At 39.2% G+C, this 15040-nt stretch overlaps 1 protein-coding gene across 3 annotated transcripts in view; it reads right to left on the reverse strand.

Moving 5' to 3' along the window:
- LOC129177668 (glypican-5-like) overlaps nt 1-15040 on the reverse strand; it is a 142604-nt gene that overhangs the window by 45064 nt on the left and 82500 nt on the right. The window lies entirely within an intron of this gene.

Genomic DNA, 15040 nt, shown 5'->3' on the forward strand with positions numbered 1-15040 from the left:
GCGCTTTGAAGACAGCCTATAAAAATTCGGAAAAAAAAAAATGCTTAACCTTCTTTCGCTTGTTCTTGTTCTAGTTTATTTCCTCTCACTCCTTCAATCGCCTCTTTTAATTGTAACTATTTGAAAAATGGATAAGATATCTCACACACAGAGCGCTGACAATAAATAGGCCTTAATCTCCAGTGGCTCTGAATCTTTTCAGCAACTGATAGCGCCCGGGCTGTTAACTTTCCTCCCTTTGACATTAATGATAAATGCAAGAATCAAACAGCTCCCAAAGTAGTAGTTTAAAAGTGACGGCTTGTGAGTTAATGAGTGTGTGTCCAACTCGACTTGAGACAACAGTTATTGGCACGGAATTGAGCTCATCAAAAGGGATTCGGGTGTGTTAGGCATGGAATTAGGCCTGGTACATTTCATTTCAGGGCACGTTCAGCATTACATAGGAGACATGACAAGCCCCACAATGGGACATCTCGAAGCTGAATGCCGTAGAGACAGACAATTAATGCTGCAAAGGGCTTCACGACTTGATGCTCTGGCATAGGCATTAATGTATGGTTTGAGAACTGCAGTACTGGAGTACAAATGAATGCAAACAACAAGCAAATTACAGTGGAAGAATGATAAATGAGCACAGTCTCTTATCACAGGGTTTCACACTCAACACATACTGTGTTCAGTATGCAAACATTAATGTACAGGCTCAAACTAGACCAGGGTGTGACTTTTGGTTCATTTAGTGTATCTCTGCATCGTAGACTCCATCAGGTAGTCAACACTGCACAATGGTACTCACAACTGCCTCTGCTAACCATGTTAAAGGTTGCCTATTTTGCAAAATTGAGTTTTTAATGACACTGTAACAATAATACTTGTCCCTAGATCCTCCTGTTCATGAGAAAACATGAGAAAATCTATCACCATCTTCACTTTTGAGAGAAGAGGCGCTCAAATGGTCACTTTTTATGTTTAATGACATCATAAATGAAAACACCCCTTCCTAATGGACATGTTACCCCCCCGTAAATCCACCCCTTGCGAGTTGAGTACGCCCCATGTAAGCACCTATAACTTCACTGAGGACAGCTTTGTGTTTTAAAAAAAAGCAGGCTTCACTACATATCTGAAAATAAAGCTGACTATCTGTCAGTCAGCTGCAGACATGGGAGCTGTGCATTTTATCATTTTGTTTTTCCTTCAGTGAACAGGCTAACCCAGCATGATCTTGTTGTTAAAATGTGATTGTAACTTTAGCTCACATTGCTATGCTTATGTGATATATTGCATCAATTATGTTTGACAAGTGCAGTGTTGTAAAAAGCGGACAGAGTGCACAATGTCGTTTTTTGGAGCCACCCACTCCGTCGGAGAAAGGGCGTTGACAAACAGCTCATTAGCATGAAAGCTACAGACACATCAACGGCGTGTTTCGAGTCGGGCTTCCTGCATTGTTGAAAAATATTGTAATATGGAATCTTTAATGTGGTCCTATCACTGAGAACTCAACAGGTTCTACCTTAAAGATGGAACGATATACCAAAACATCACCTCAACACTTTGCCGTTTGAATTTCGCAGCTTCATTCTATCACGGTTTTTCAAAAATATAGTAATAAATCATGCCGTTTCACGGTTGAACACGGCCTAATATTAGTCAGAAATGTGCATATTTAAGTACATTTTGGGTATTTTTTGCCTAAATTAAGCATTTTCAAGCATAAAATGGCTAAATAAACTAAAATACATATTGTATGTAAGGCATTCAGAAGACGCATTCAAAAAGGCTATGAATGATATTTGGTACTCTACACTGGTCACTAGGTGTCAGTAATGTTACTGTAATATTCGGTGAGACATACAAACACCAGACTTACTCGCTGGAACAACAGGCTTTTACTGCAGGTTTGAATTAGAGCCGCTCCTCGCTACATCTCCATTTGAACATTGCTCCCTCACTCTATCGTGTTTTTTCAAAAATTCCTTAATTAATAAATGATGGCTGTTTCATGGTTGACTATGACCCATTATTAGTCAAAAAATATTCGTATAACAAGTCGTAGGTGGTATTCTACTCACTACGTGTGAGTGAAATGACATAAAACATTGTTGAGACATGACATGACATTGCGGAAACTCACTTATCATGGTCTGGTGAATTATCTCGCGACAAACGAGAGACGACTATCTCACAACAGGCACAATAAACCCTAATAATCCCTAATAAAACGAGGTACTGTTGCGGCTGTAAACCATGGCAAGCTGAAACCCAACGTCACTTCCTCTCCGCAGCCACACCCTCTGCTCACCTAGGGAACACATTTATAGCAACACACACAAGCATGAATCTTAGTTATGTCTTATTTATGTCTTATTTCCAGTTTTTATGTCTACCATATTGGGTAACAAGTGTAAAGGTGACGACTATCGGCGTCTTAGTTCATTTGTAGAGGGCTCTAATAATGTTAAAAATGTATTTCGAAGGTCATAAACAGGTTTTCTATGCTCAAACATGCTGCAGACATATTCCATTTATAAATAAGGAATCCTACTTGGAGGAAATTCACTTGTCCCGGTCGGGTCTGGAAGCAATTCACATCAATAAACAAGGGTTTACTGTGCAGCTCTACAAAGTTGTGGTCACATCGCTTACTGGTTCAAAATATGCTGAAATTATATTCTGTTGACTGCTATGACCACCTCCCATTTGTTTGTTACATTGCGCAGCGGTTTGTCCTTTTACATATACAGCATATTATAGACATCAATCAAATAGGTTGAGAATGCAGATGCGCACACTCATGCTTTTTATTTTTTTCATAAAAAAAATAAAAACAGTTTTCATTCAAATGATGAATACTGATAATTTCTCAGCTTCTGGATCCTACGTATGTACTTGACCCATCTGACCCTTTCCATTGTGAAGCATTTGGCAAAAAGACAGCATTAACTAGTCTTTCCTCCCTTTGCCAGGAGCAGGCATGACACCCCCACCGACACTCTTTCTGTTGACCTCAGCGTTGAACTGTGTTGAAGTCACCCAAGGGAAATTCCTGTCGATATCTTGCGAACAAAGCAACAAACTACAAGAAGAGAACAAGTAAATATGTGAAGAAGGTGAACGAGAGACTGGGGGTCTTCAGTTGCCCAAGGTAAACTACATAGAATGCTTTCTATCTGCGATACACCGACTGATCATTAATCTTTGTCTGGAAGGCTTAATAAATTCACAATATTCACAAAGGGAGATTATAAACAACGCTGTCAGCATTCAAGTCATCTTTATATCAGTTCTTCTATCTTCTTCTTCTAACATTTACATTTATCATAGAACATATTGTCTCAGGCCAAAAGCTTCTGTATCGTGTGGTTATCTAAATTGCATTTAATAACCCGATGAAGCAATTTCAGTCGAAAGTGTGTGTACATGCTGAAATGTAGCATGAATGTTGAAATATCTGAGAAATGGGTGGAAAGCCCGTCATCGGCCGAGGATTGAACCAGCAACAATCAGGTTGAGAGATGACCAATCTATGACCTGAGTCATATGGGAGCAACATTGAAATTGTCCGTTCACTTTCAGCAGGAAAAATGTCACAGAAAATATTGACTTATGGAAAATGTGGGAATTTTTAGCCTACCGGTCCTGAATGAGCTAAATATTTCGATGTTGGAATGGTTTGAAGCGGTTGGGAAATGTGGGAGTAGTTAGTAGTAGTAGTTTAAAAAAGGCAGAATTTGAAATATAAATATAAATATAATATAAATATGTTGAACGATTACACAAGAACTGAGAATCGAACCAGCAACTATCGGGTTGGGAGATGACTATCTATCTACCACCTGAGCCATGTCACCCTGTAGAATAAGCAGAATGTTCAGTCACGGTAAATGTAAAATTATTTTTCACCAGTCGGGGGCACCGTATAATTAGTCCATTTGTTTTTAGCAGACTAAAAACGTCGACATGTGAAATGTTGGGAAATAAAAATGCAGACTGAATGTGGAAATGTATAAATAAGTTGAATGATTACAGCGGGATTGAAGATCGAACCAGCAACCATCGGATTGGGAAACAAGCACTCTACTTCTTGAGCCATGTCACCTTCTAGAATAAGCAAAATGTTACAGTAATGAAACATGTTAAATCATTTTCCACCAATAGGGGACTACAAATAAATTGCCCATTCATTTCTAATGGAAAAATTGTCATAGAAAATATGAAACTTTTTTGAAAAGTCCTGATAGATAGCCAATGTGTCCTTAATGAGCTGAACTTTTTGGCATTGGACTGGTTTGAATCAGTTGAGAAATGTGGGAGGAATTAGCAAACAGAAATGAGGCAGACTAAGAAAAAGAAGAAGTAGTAGAGGCATAAAAAGATGAAAAATAGATGAAGAATATTATTGCCATGTGCATGCGTGTCTGTTTTCCTCATCTCTCGCCTCCAAACAGGCAGGAAGAGGGTTCACTCTCTATTGCTTTTAGCACCTTGATGCGTTTTTTCCATAGAACAACAGCATGAATGGAGTAAGCCCTTTTCTTAATCTCTTTGTCTCGGTGGGTGGGTTGGGGGGGGGGGGGGCGCCAGCATACACACAGAGTGCAGGAAGCTGTAGCAGTAGTACAGAACTGAGTGTCTCGTGACACCCCTATTAGTAGCAGGTAATGACTTTGTTTTGAAAACAAATGAATGGAGGGTTGACAATGAAGAATACCCTGTATGTGTGCGTCACGTAGTTAAGCCCTGCGCCACATCCGGGGCTTGAGCCCGCTTGCACAAATCCACAGCGCTAGCCAAAGACCTAGAAACCTGAGCTGTCAACTTGTTGTCAGCTCTGAAGGCATCAGCGAGTATGGTTTGCCAATGTAATGGCCAATGCAATGGGTTTGTAGATCTAGTGGGTATAGAGCATAGACTAGAAGGAGTTTTATAGATTTATTTTGCTGAAGAAGACAGGACAATAAAATAAATGTCTTCTCTTCTGCACCTCTACTTCCTACACGTACAAAACAACATTATTTTTACCAGCAGAACACATACAGCGCTGCAAGGAGCAGCCTACTGCAATACAAGTCGTGCACAAATGTGCAACTAAAAAGCTTACAGTAGTTGTCAAAACACAAAACGACTTGATAGCACGAGAATGCTGAGAAGTAAACAATAAAAAATGTAGACATTTAGAAATAACAGTAAATAAAATGGATTTTTAACACACGTGCGGTGTGTGCGTCTGTGTGTGTGTGCGTCGGCAGGCATCGAAAAACGAATAATGAATTTGTGAAGTGAGGTTTTTTTTTCCTGTTTCAAAAGAACTCGGTTCTTTGAAGCAAAACAACAGCAGGGAGGTGTTAATGAATCCTAATTCAAAAGATTGTGTGTGTGTTTTTTTTTGTGCTGCTGTATTTTTCTTTTATTTGTAATGAACTTCATTGTTTTCTTTTTAGTGTTTAGTGTTTTTTTTTAGTTGATATATATTTAAATATATAAATATATACACATGCTGGTTTATTTTGATTAATAAAGCCTCTTCCCACTCACCCCCTGCTGTGGGCTATGTTGAATACTGAATGTTATTCACAGATAGTGAAACGTGCAAAAAAAAAATGACAGTATTCAAGGTTCATATTCTGGCATCAGTAGCAATCTCTGAATAACGAGAAAATGTCACATCATAGGACATGAAGTCAGGAGCGAGGCCAGTGGTGAGGGCTGGGGTGGGGTGGGGGGTTCGGGGGTCGTTAGGTTGAGCTGAGTTGTTTGAGGCTGCAGCTAACTTTTTACGAGCAGAGCTTGGAGAGTGACGTTGAAATATTCAGAACAGGAGGTTTTGTGTTCTCACAGTGTTCTCACACTGCTGCCATTTCAGTGAGCTAACACCCGACACTCGAACGGGCAATTGGTCAAAAAGCCACTATGCAAACATTTGATCGGTGTGATTAACGTACGTGTGCATAGTACTCCTACTACTGTAAACCACAGCATGCAAACACACCAAAACGTTGCAACCCCATGGCCACTATTGAGATTTTTACAGTATTTTATATGCACAGAACAGTAAGACCCTCCAACCAAAACAGTATTCTTACCTGGCTTATTCCAATGATAAACAAGCGGTATACATATTTAAAGCAGGGGAAAAAGTTCTGTTTTTCCACATGATACCCAAATTCTACTTTGTACAGTGTGTTGCCGCCTTAAGGCAACTTAATTAGCATGGAGACACAAAGATGATAAAAAGTGCAAGGAGAAGCAGCAAGCAAATCGCAGGAGGTCATCTCCAGGGCAGGCAGGCTCAAAGAGCGTGCTTTTCCATCTATGTCAGACTTTCTTACAGTCTCAATCCCTGACCTATTATTTAGTACGAATTTAACCAGGCCCACCAACAGGCCTCTACAAAGTACCCCTTGTTGGCATCTTTTGTGTGCAAAGCTGGTAAACATCCAGACACACTGGCACTGCAGTGGTCTTACTGTAGGTCTCAGTAGTACCTGGTGGAAGGAGCTACAATTTGCAGTCTTTTAATAAAGTGTACTTGACACCAGTAACAAATTTCATTTTAAAATATATCATAATGGCTATTGTTACTAAAGTGGGAAAGGCCCAAAGTGTTTTAGAGCCCATGTTCCCAAATTGTCATAAATGTCCTGAGGGATACGTGAATAAAAATTAAAAACCGCGTGACAGAATTAGCACTTAACACTGAGAGTTACGTAATGCGCATGTGAACAGCCCCGCGCAGTGCAGGGAGTGCAGCGCAGAAGAAAGAAGTTGTTTAATGTTGAGTGTGCGTTATATGAACAAATAAGTAAGTTTGGTGATTATGTTGTACATTAAAAGTGTTTAATCTTGAAGACTACATTTACATTGCGTGGTAAACGAGAGCCGGTCTGTGACTAATTAGTGCATTTTCCCAGCCTATGATTTGTTTCTTGACTGGTTGCACTGGCTACAGTATGTTAGAAAGTCCACAATTTTGAGTGCTAGTGTGCTCATATGTCCATTTAGCTCAGTAATAAGCCTCTTCAGGTAATTTCTTTATTGATTTCTGTACTTTATGTCCCTTTATGTGTCACATTAGTTGCATTGTTTTACTGATTATTCTTTGTATGCCCACATCTTACCATAGCTTGTCACAAAGTGTTCTAAATAATGTGTTTTTAAAAAGCTACTACAGCGTATTTGAGCATACAATAATGAACGGACAATTAAGGAGGCCATGTTCCTTTTCCCCCAAACAAACTCAACATGACGTATACTGTATAATCATATAATAATGAATTAAATATATCAAACTAAGATGTTTAATTGTGTGCTTATTGTGGTTTATGTTTTCTAAGTGTGCAGGAGTAGGGGATACATGACTTCATGTCGAATGACTTTTTCCTCATAAAAAGTGAAGGTGAAAAGACAAGTTTTCTCATGTTGTTGACTGATTAAAAAATGATTAATATTGTGTTTTTTTGTCTTTGATTTTTTTTTTTGTTGCACAAACGAGTCTTGAATCTTATATTATCATCTTATATTTGGGTCAACAACAATATGTCATAAGTTCAAAGCAATAGCAAAATTAGTGCGCAGTTGCTTAACCTAACATGGTGAGAAATTAGAAAAACATCATACACATGCCAAGCATGTTACATTTAAAATTGACTGTGTTAAAAGAGGAAAACTATATGACAATGGCAACGTAAACAGTAGTAACCGGACCAAAGAACTAAGTTGCTATCGGCGCCTCATTTCGGTGCTTAAAAAAAGCAGACTCAGCCACCTGCAGCAAGTGCTTGAAGGTGATATAGTGCAGGTGGCGTCTTGTAAGTATTGCAACATCCCATCAGAGGAACACAGTCTGACGCTCTTTTTAAACTTGATTGCCGACGACAGCGGTGCTCAATTCCAATACGGTAAACTTGCACACATTTCTCTGTCGCTCTCCACACCGACACACGACACTTCCTCATTATCCACCAGTCACAGTCACGGTGAGGTGCATTCACGAACACCAGAATTCTGAACATCAACATTACAATGATCAATTCCTGCTTGAATTGTGTATGCGCTTCAAGTACTGTAAAATCACATTTATTTTTTTTTTGCACTGGTTTGACTGTGATAATTGTGACAATTTGTTGTATTGGGAATTTTAGCTGATAGCCAAAAAGATTTATAAATATTTTCATGTCCAGTCTGTGCACCCAAGTGAGACACTGACCTAATGGATACTTGGAAATACCGCGTCGCCTCAGTGGGAATAAGTCTTCCAATGTTCTCTCTGTTCCTCTCTTTAGGAGCTGAGTCAAGGGAGCTGTGTGATTTTGTGGACCTGGCTGGTAGCCTAGCAGGGCCTTCTGTCATGGTCCTTTGCAGCCCTGGCAAAGCTGTTATATTGAGTGATGAGTCAGAGAGGAAGGCAGAGTTGATGCAGGGTCAGAAATACAGAGGTCCTGTTGGCAACTGCAGACGTGGTCGACAACGCGCTGTCAGCCGCCGAAGCTCACATTCTCAAATGTCCTGTTTTTGAAGTCAGCTGGAAACAGTTTTGATGATTTCGTACTGCAAGGGAGGCGCCTGCATGACTAATCGTGAGCTGATGTGGAACTATTGAAACTCATTTTGCCTTGATGATTATTTATCTTGGGGCTCATCAATGGGGTAATGTCAAAGATTTCCACTGGATATTACTTTTGTGGCTTGTGCAGCTAGCCCTTGATGACCTATGGAGAAGAATACTTGGATAAGCGTGTATTATTCCAATACATCAAGGGGACAAATGTCTAGAACCATGAAACTGTGTCAGGCACTGATGTTGAGTTCAGGCATGTGTCCTTTCGGTGATAAAAAAAAGAATAAAGAAGCAGACCATAGGTTATTTTTGTCTCGAGTTACACCATTGACACCAGTTCTCAATTATTTTCTGTCACGGCCCCATTGGGGGACAGAAATGTTTCTGCGCCCCCCGATTTGAAATGCTATCGAGAAACTGATATGTCTTTACTAGGGCTGTCAAAAATAACGCGTTAACGTCGGTAACTAATTTATTTCATAAATGACATTCGATTTTTTTGTGTAAAACGCATGCGCACACAGACTCTCACGCTCTTTGAGAACTTCATTCTGACTTGAACACATCAACAGCAGTACAATTCCAACACCATATACTGTATGTTTCTCCAACTCACCATGCCTCTAGTCCGTTCATCCCGGGAACGACACTGCCTCATTCTGCCTCATTCATTACAAGAACGCGAGATGCATTCAGGGACACTCCGAATACATCACAGAAAAGGCTTTATAATGCATGTGTGTGTGTAAATAAACAGGAAGATTAAAAAAAAAAAACATTAGGGGATATTCTTATCACTAACTTTGTAACTTTTAATTCGGATGTACAATTTTCTACATTTAAGTTTGCTTGAAAATACACTGAAAACAAGTAAATTTATCTTAAATGTTCTGCTATGATTAAAAAGACTAGTGTTGGACAAATAGATTTTTAGACTTGTGTGGTATCTTTTAGCTTGACTGACTATTCAGTTCATTTGGAGCTGTTAATACATACAAATATATACAACCCTGCACTGTCATTTATCTTTCTGTTCATTAAATACAGTAAAAATGGGCATATTTCAGACATAATTGCTAATGGTGATTAGTCATGATTAATTAATTTAAAAACCGTGATTAATCTGAAATTTTAATCACTTGACAGCCCTGCTATTTATTTATTTGTACTGTACAGACTGAACTCAAAACTGAAACCATCGAAAATGCAAAATGGAGAGCAGTGAAGCATACAAGCATATTTAAGAGTCAAATTGCATGCCGAGTATGACAAATTCATACATGTTGGCAGGTCTGTACTAATATTGAAAGTCCTCCCTGCCCCTCACCCCCCCCGACAGATCACCGTGTCTCCGCCAGCGGGGCCCGCCCCACTATTTGAGAAGCACAGAGCTACACTAATCGGAGGATTGTATATCATTTTTCCAAGATTTTGGTCCATTTTGGTCCTGGAGATTAACATCAAGGACACTTTACATTTTTTTTGTCTTGGACATCACCTGAGGCTAGACACCTGTGTGGGGCAGCTTGAGTCTGACCGAAGATATATGACCTCTTATGGACGTGTGGTCAGGGTGAAATTACATACTACAATGTTGATCCCTGCAGTGCTTTGCCAATTAAACCGAGACCAAGGTGTACAGTGTAAGGTTGAAGGTCTAATGGACTTAATTAGGCACAGCTATTATGTTACACTTATCTGTTTATTATTGTTAATGTTGATTGCATTTTAATCAGGGTTTTTCAAAGAGTGAGCCTCCCCTCAGAGAACATAATACAACAGGGGCCTCCCCTTCACCCTGAAAAACATAAGTTTAGTTTGTCATGTAGCGTATGTTTAAGCACTAGATTGAGTGTACGATCACTTTGCGTTGACGCATTACAAGTTAACGAGAAGATTTTATACACTAAATGTCGATCAAACTTAATGCAGTTGTATTTTGTTGGAGGGGTACTGACGTGCACTTAAACATCTTTTATGTTTGGCCTATAAATCCACCAGTGTATTCTTTAAGTCCTTGTACAGTATGTGGATATTTTAAGCCACCTCAACAAGTACTGTACGTTGTCTTGTCAGTTGAATCCAAGTCCGGTCTTGTCTTGGTATGCTCTCTAAGCAAACTGAAACAAAACCTGGGTAGCAAAAAGAAGCACCGAGAGGTGCGCGTGATCAATGAGTAATGATTCACTTAAGTCAACAAAGTGCACCATAGTAAGAGTACTTGTACCCTGGAGGTGCTCGATACTCATCATTAGCACTTTTTTATCCATCTATTTTGTAATCAGTCTGCAAATTTTTACCATCACACCCAGCCAACCCTGTCTGGAGTCAGTGCTACTCCGGACTAATGAACAAGGATCAATTTATCAGCGATAACAAACTGATCTTGCCCAACTTTCCGGGCTCAGATTCTTGCACAAATGCCCTCATCGAGGAGAAGTGGTTCATTGCTCTGCGTGTATCATATGAACAAATAAGTAAGACTAATGGTTATTTTGTGCATTATGAGTGTTTACTCTTGAATATTGCATGTATATAGGTGTTCCAATCCCAGCACAGCGCAGTAGTGAAAACATCATTTTTGTACTTCGGATACTGCTTTATCATGGTTGGTAAACTTTCCCCTTCAATTTGGTATTAAATTAATATGCACACTTAAATCAAAGCCATCGTGAGAGGACAAAAAAGGTGAAGCTCAAATTCAACCCATTCAAAATTGAAAAGGTTTTAAGTGTGCAGGAGTAGAGGTTACAAAGCTTCAGGTGAAATGTCTGAAGGGGTACGCGACTGTAAAAAGTTTGGGAACTACTGATGTAAGGCATAAAATGCTTAGGTTTGGGCTACTAATATTTCTAATATCATATAGGCAGAAAAGTTAGGACAATTCCAAGACCAAAAAAGAGATGTGCCACAACAGCTGCCCAGGGTGGGCCCAGGCTTCCTTTACACACACTGAACTACAGTTGCAAGCAGCTGACTCGATAGGGAAGTGAGGTAAGCTTCCATACTGCACTCTTGTGGTCAATAACATGCACTGAAAGCATAACATTGGCTGCGGTTAAGAGTCCTACGAGTCTCTCTTGAGGTAAGTGCTCTCAAATTCTTCCACAGCATATTTACAACATTCAAAGTTGGAGGTCAAGGTCTGGTCTATGAGTAGATCTGTTGGAATACTGTATATCCAGGGTTTCTGCTACATGTAATTGATCGTGGCGGCCCGCCACTACAAAATAAATGATTTTTTAAAACTTGAGAACAATGTTAAGCAATATATTGAATGAATGTATATACTGTATATGCTATATAGATACATATGTAGCTTAGTTAATTTAGTTAATTGTGTTGTTTCGAACTAAAAAATATATATTATTGAACAACTAATTTCCTGTGTATTCGTATTGCTCTAAAACAGGCATCAAATTTAATTTAGATTTGTGTCAAATAGTACAAAATGTTGTACTTTTGTACTAGCCACATAGTACTACTGGACTAAATAGGTAAGGTAACAAAAGGAGGCTCAACATTTCCTACCCAAGTACTCTCAGCACCTTTGCCATTAAATTAACAGTTTAACTCTGTTCATGTTCTGCCGGTTGTTGAAAAATGTTCAATAAGTTCAATAAGTTAGTAAATAAATCAACATTATTTCACTGGTACGACACAGCGGCGGCAGTCCCATGCAGCCCACCACCACAGCTTCAGAAAATCCTCGCGGAAACCCTGATCTCTGTGTGGAATTTGTATGTTTCCCCTGTGCTTTTGCGAGTTTACTCCAGGTACAGTAATCCCTCGTTTATCGCGATGAATTGTTTCCAGATAAGAATTTCCGCAAAGTCGGATTCCTTCTTAATAAATAGAATATTTTTGTAGTTAGAACAGAGAAAACTTTATGACCTTCTTAATACGGTTTTTAACATTATTAGAGCTCTCTAGACATGAAATAACACCCTACAGTCACCTTTACAGTTAAACTACTCAATATAGTAGACATAATCAGACAAAATAAGACAAACTAATATAGAGGGAGACCTCCTTTTTGATTTTTACTTCCTGTTTTGTACTTCCTGTGGTGGCTATCATCAATGAAACATACTGCAACATTACTGACACCTAGTGACCAGTGTTTAATACTACATATTACAATGTGTCAAGTGAGTTTTCTGAATGCCTTCTATTTGTATTTAAATTTATTTAGCCATTTTTATGTTTGAAAATGCTTACATTAGGCCCAAAATACATATACATTTGCTTAAATATGGATTTTTGAAAAACTAATAATAGGCCGTAGTCAACCATGTGACAGCGATGATTTATTAATTAATATATATTTTTGAAATACCGTGATAGAGTGAAGCCGTGAAATTTGAAGCGTGAAGTGGCGAGGAATTACTGTACTCCGGCTTCCTCACACATCCCCAAGACATGCACGTTAGGTCAATTTGAGACTAAGTTGTCCGTGGGTGTGAATGGTTGTTTGTGTGCTCTGTGATTGACTAGCAACCAGTCCAGAGTGTGTGCACCCCACCCCACCTCAGTATGTCGCCCACTTCACTGATTCAGCACATATGCAAGTAGACCAAGCAGACTTTTAGGAAAACACTCAAAAATGTCACTCCCTGTTGAGAAGCACTGTTCTAGATAAATAGGCAACAATGCTTATAAAACCAGTCAGGGTTCAGTCAAATTCTGAATCAGAAACCCTGCTGGAAAATAAAGTGGCAGCCCAATTTAAAACGTGTCAAGTCAACGATCATATCGTCTTCATTGAGGCAAGTTAGCCAGTAGGTGGCAGCATTGCCAAATTTTACTGTACACGCAAAGCCACTAGAAGAGCTACTGCTGCATTAAAAAATCCTTTATACACACGAGGAATTAACTGATAAATGTCACATTGTAAATATTTTTTAAATTATTATTAGATTATTAGAGCCTCATTAAGTGGATGACCTTTTTTTTTTTTACTCGTTTACTATTAGTGGGTTAGTGGTTTACTGCCAAATGTATCCTTTTCATTCAAATAATTTATTGAATGATTGAGGGTTTTTTTTTTGTTATCTCCCCTTCTGTTGGCATGCAGAAAAAGGCGTAGCGAGCAGAGGTTTTGGGTGTGCATGGGGAACTGGAGGGGCTTTTGGTGTATGGAAGGCAGACAAGGGCAGGCAGGCAGGCAGGCAGGCAAAAAGCCAGGACAGTGAACTATGCACTGGGGTATAGACAGGTGGAGGGGGGGTGCCATGATCCTCTGGTGTGCTCTGACCACCTGTTTGTCTGTTTGTCTGTCTGAGTCAAACCACAGCATGATCTACAGCCTCGAGTTGGCAGTCAACATGGAGAAAAAATATTAAATCCATATTTGTTGTTCTTTTTTCTACATAAAAGATTGCTTTGTCTTCTTGTAATGGCTGACTTTTTATTATATACGGTTTTATAAATGGCAGGCTCGACTAAGTGTCACATCTGGACTGTATTCTTCCAGTGTGAGCATACTGTAGAGCGCTTTGAGGACCATTTAACGAAACAAACACGCTCACGTCATTAGGTACACCTGCAAAAACCCACTAAGATCCAATGCAAGGGCTGTATGGAAAAACTGACCTCAACAAGAGAACAATACATTGGTTTGGTAATGTCAGGTACGTATTTTTGTACCAAAATTTGGCACCTTGAGATGTATACATGCAAACCTGTAGGTGATGCCAATTGACTTCTCCCCAGAGCTTATCTTCCTGTCACTCACACACACCGGTGACCTAGAGTTAGCCAGACACAAAGACTAGCTGGGAAAAAAACGTGTCTCAAAGGTTAGACAAGTTAGCAAACAACATAATTAAGCCTGTGACAATCAGTTAAAAACAGAGTTTGTCTCTTGACATGAATATCTGAAGTTTTGAAATTGTCTGCATTTGTTCAAAACACAGGTCATTTTGATTTTTATTCCTTAACAAGCTACAGTATAGGTAACTAGGTAACTTCACCTGATGTAGTGAATTCTGGGTAATTACTGCCAACCAGTTTAAACCGTTTGAGCACTGGCCAATGAAGACATTTGAAAAAGTGGGAGACTGGTCTTTAAGGTAAGAGTTAAACAAATGTTCGTGATGTCGTTGGTTAATTGCTACAGTCTTTCAGGTTTTATATTGTAGAAATGAATAAGTAAAATTACTGTAGGCTCTTGATGTCATTTGTAATTAACAGTAGCTTCAAAAGACTTCTTACATGAAACTCAAGCTTAGTTTACACTTGCACACATTTTGCTACGCCATTTTAAGTGCCAATGGCCCGCCAATGAGTAAATTCATCATAAAGACGTGTGAAGTACACTATGTGTAAACTCTGTGGGGCTCTGTGCCACTGCGCAAAGAACATTTTGAAACGTTCAAAATTTCTGGCATGTATCATTTTCGTGAACTAGTCGTGAACCGTGAACCGTGCACTGCAACCTATGTGCAAACAATCCGGGTGGTACGTATCAAAGTG

The sequence above is a fragment of the Dunckerocampus dactyliophorus genome, chromosome 2 (genome assembly GCF_027744805.1).
Source record: "Dunckerocampus dactyliophorus isolate RoL2022-P2 chromosome 2, RoL_Ddac_1.1, whole genome shotgun sequence".
In the NCBI taxonomy this organism is placed as follows: Eukaryota; Metazoa; Chordata; class Actinopteri; order Syngnathiformes; family Syngnathidae; genus Dunckerocampus; species Dunckerocampus dactyliophorus.